General features: G+C 35.4%; 1 pseudogene; it reads right to left on the minus strand.

Annotated features, from left to right (window-relative positions):
• Positions 1–1652: 1652 nt before the first annotated feature.
• Positions 1653–2016, minus strand: LOC101046893 (c-Myc-binding protein pseudogene; annotated as a pseudogene).
• Between the last annotated feature and the right edge of the window lie 2153 nt (positions 2017–4169).

Consider the following 4169-nt stretch of genomic DNA (forward strand, 5'->3'; position numbering starts at 1 on the left):
CCTAACCCACACTGTATTTGATTATATACATGTCTCATAATTAAGCCATTCCTCTTTATCACACCCCCCACTTAGTCCACTGCTGCTCATGTAGGAAGCACTCAAATTGGTAAAACAGAAATCTATTCAAGCGAATGTTCTTCCAATAGTATCTGACCCCCTTCCAAAAACAAACTTGTGACTAGAAGAGGCACTGGCCATTGCCACATTCCTACTAACACGACTGATATGAATGCTCTTATAATTGACTTGGCCATAGTTTCCAACAGGTATCAAGGCTTTTGCTGGTTAAACCAGTTTTCATTGGATCATTTTGTTTTCTATGTGCATTTTGACCAAACATAGGTTCTCTAACAACGGGAAGAGAATACATGAAATTTGAATACATCTATACAAAGATGGTCTATCAGTAAGGAAAATAAGTGATCAATGAAACAAAACATGAAGACTGTAGGTATACCCAAAGAAAGGAAAAAAGACTAACAAACAAGAATATAGTGCTTTACCATTTACAAATCTTTCACATACATTCTCATTTGACCCTCATAACAACCCTGTGAGGCAGGCATCATGGATATTCTTCTCATGAAACAAATGAAGACAGTAAATCTCAGAGCAGTTCACTGATAAGCCCAAGGTTCTCCAATTAGTGAGTAATCTGTATTAACATCAATCTTTGATCTAAAAATTCAGCACCCAACTTCCCCTCATACTTGCCCCACCTTCTTCACAGGGATAATGAAGATAAAATGAATTCAAGGCTAGAAAAATACTTTGAGGGAAAAAAGAACTATATAATTATACCTATAAACTACAATTTTCCACAATATATGGCTCATTCCTCTTCGCATCCCAGCTTGTGTGTGAACCCAGAATGGTATATTGCCTCTGTTCTGTGCTCAATAAGCAAAAAAGGCAGGCAGTGGGTACAGTGTGATCCTGTTTAAAGTTTAAAAAATTACAATCAGGGTAACTGCTATTATCAGGGAAATTGAAAAACAGCACAGAAAGGCCAGTCTGCAACTAGGACCCACTAAAGCTCAGAGCAAAGCAATGCAGGGTTATCAGCCAAGGCATGATTGCATAGAAGGAAAATATGGTATCAGAGTTCAAACGCACACATACAGTTATCTAAGGCAAAATGGTGGCAAAGAAGAATTATTTGTTCTGTGTTACACAATCAAGAGCAGAAGATTCATGGGAATCCGTACAAAAGCATCCTCTGTCACACAGATCTCTCCATCTGCCTATAGGGAATATACACAACAGTGTCACCTTCAAAGAATGACTGTACCTGTGTTCATATCCTGAACTACACCAAGGACTAGCTCCATGCTAAACTGCCTTGGTTAAGATACAACCAGTGCCATCATTCCTGATCAGACTAATAAACAGAATATCTTTTAAGGTAATGAGTTAGATAGCTGTGTTTAAGATTTTTTCAGGATTTACTTTGGATTCCCCTGCTTTAAGACCCAAAGAAAGTTATATTGAGTTTTTACTGATGATTCTATATGTTTATAATAGAATGTGATAGGTGAATTAAACATATTAAAAGAGTTCTATAGCATCTATTCAGGAAAGATTATATATTATACAAAGTATTCAAGTCAGACAAAACCATTTTTTGGTCTTTTCGACTGAGAAGAATCCTATTCAGCAAGCTTCTCCTCCTGAGGTGGTTCATACTAAGAAAGCTTTGCTTTCAGTTTTTTATTTTCTTCTACAATAGCTTCATATTTCTGTTTCATTTTGAGTGGTTCTAGGCAAAGCAGCTCTATTTCTGGATTTTCTGGGGTAGCAACTCGTTAAGTGATGCTTTAAAAAATCCAAAGTACTGTTCGATTTCTCTGGTTCTTCATATAAGGCTATAAACACCTTGGTCAGTGTGTCTAGCACCCCCAACTTCTCCAAGTACCTCCAGAACTGCTCACGTTTTGAGTTAGCAGCTTTGTAATGGGCCTTAGTGACAGCGGCAACAGCGTAGCTGAAAAAAGAATCCACCTTTAGTCTCATTAATATTGAACTACAGTTTAGCATTTACAGTTTAACATTTCCTTCTATTATAAATGCTAAACTGTAGTTCATAATTACATACATAATATGTATGTTCTCCCTAGAACTCAATGTATTTGAAAATGATTGTTAATATTTCCTTAAAAAATAGAACACTAGCAATAAAAACCTCCTAAGTCCTCAGCACAGATGCTTTATGTATATACACAGCAAGGTATATTTTCAGACATAAATCAACTACTTCATATTAATGTCACAAAAACATGGGGACTTATTCATGCAAATTCACTTAATTTTGTATGCATCTTTCCTTCCCAGTAATAAATACTTGCCATTCCTATCAAAATGAATGGACATTCACATATCAATGTGAGGCTGCATATTTATTGGGTACAAGTTGATTTTTGATCTACAGTGAACTTGTTTATTACAGAAGAAAGAAGGTAGAGATCCAAATGGAGATAAAATTGGAAAAAATTTATAACCATTTTTATTGTCAAATAGCTGTCTTCTATTCAATGCTGTAATGTATGAGCACAGGTTGAACTAAGTCTTTGATTGGCATTTCAATGGCATTCAATAAACCCCTACAGACTATCCTCTTGAAATATACTAGTCACCCTCAGAAATCAAGTTACTAAATTGAATCTGATTTAATATATAAAGTTCTAAGATCTTGACTTGAACAAAGTTTATTTCACCCCATCGTTTAATAAGGCATTGACCCATTCTCACTGCATGTATTCTGTAAGTGATATCTTGTCAGGGTTCTTGGCAAGTATCCAGGGAGCAGATGCTAAAATATCCTTCTGGGCCTTGGTTCAGCATTCACCACCCTTTACCTACTGGGCAGCAAGTTGAAAAACAGTACGTATTCTGAGTCCTCCTTCCTACTAACTTTCCTAAATGGGGTGTTGGTGGAACACAGAAGAAAAGCTGGACAATGATTACAATGACACATGAGAAGAGGTCACCTTGCCTTGGAACTGTGAGTCAAGGAATTGATCTCAAGGAATTAGTCTATATTTGAGCCTCTGCGTCTTTTGAAAGAAAGCCCTACAGCACCTTAACTGATATTCCTGTAGTTAGGTTTCTAAAGATCCACAATTTATTGCATGCTCTGTTACCTGTTACATAACCTGCATCTCTGATTTTATCATTCTTCTCCTGTGTTATATTATTCCTTTCATTCCTGCTCTCCCTCCTCTTTTGAAAACATCTTATATTTTGAATTAGCTATTATCCTAAATTTACTGATTTGGTATATAACATTTGAGCTCTTCAGAAAAAGAATCTACCCAAAACTAAAAGTATTTAGAACTATGCTTAGAGGGCAGGCAAATTCATCTAATACATATAGAGAAATATCTGCTAAGGATTTTTTGCAAATAAATAGTTGTTCATAGTGGATATGATGTTAGTATTATAGCAATAATTTCATACTTATTATCATCCTTAATTTACAGAATATACTACACATCTTTTCCAGGCAGAAGGGGAAATAAGGCTCTGGAAAAACAGTTCAAACAAACAGAACAGGAAAGATAGCTTAAATACTATACCATAGTTCATAACAAAACTTATTTTAAAAGAAAATAATGCCTGGGAAAATGTTTTCAGAATCATTGCTTGAAGTAAAGAAATTGTATTAAAGCAATTTGCTTGCAAATTTAACTGTCAGTAGACATTTTCAATAACCCACATTTTAAAGATTACTTGAAAACCTTAAATATTTTCTAAACAGAAAGAAAGGTGTTGCCAGTAATTATCATCTTTCAAAATATAACCCCTGTGTCTAATAGTATAATGAATCAGATGTAAAGAGGGAAAAACTGAAAGAATGGAGAGGATAATGGAGCCAAGAGCAGGAGGCAGCTTTGCGGATGGATAAAGGACAAATCATTCCAGACAAATGTGATCACTCTTTTAAATCGCATTACGAGATTAATGGATGAAGGGAATGCACTAGAGGTAATATATATGGATTTTACTAAAGCATTTGATACACTACTCCATGAATTTCCACTTGCAAAATTAATTCAAATTGGGTAAAATATGTGCGTGGTCACATAGATTGAAAATTGGCTGAAGGACCATAAACAAAGAGCAGTGACAAATGTCGGTCCCTCACATTTAGATAAGAGACAGTGTCC

Source organism: Saimiri boliviensis, chromosome 1, assembly GCF_048565385.1.
Source record: "Saimiri boliviensis isolate mSaiBol1 chromosome 1, mSaiBol1.pri, whole genome shotgun sequence".
In the NCBI taxonomy this organism is placed as follows: domain Eukaryota; kingdom Metazoa; phylum Chordata; class Mammalia; order Primates; family Cebidae; genus Saimiri; species Saimiri boliviensis.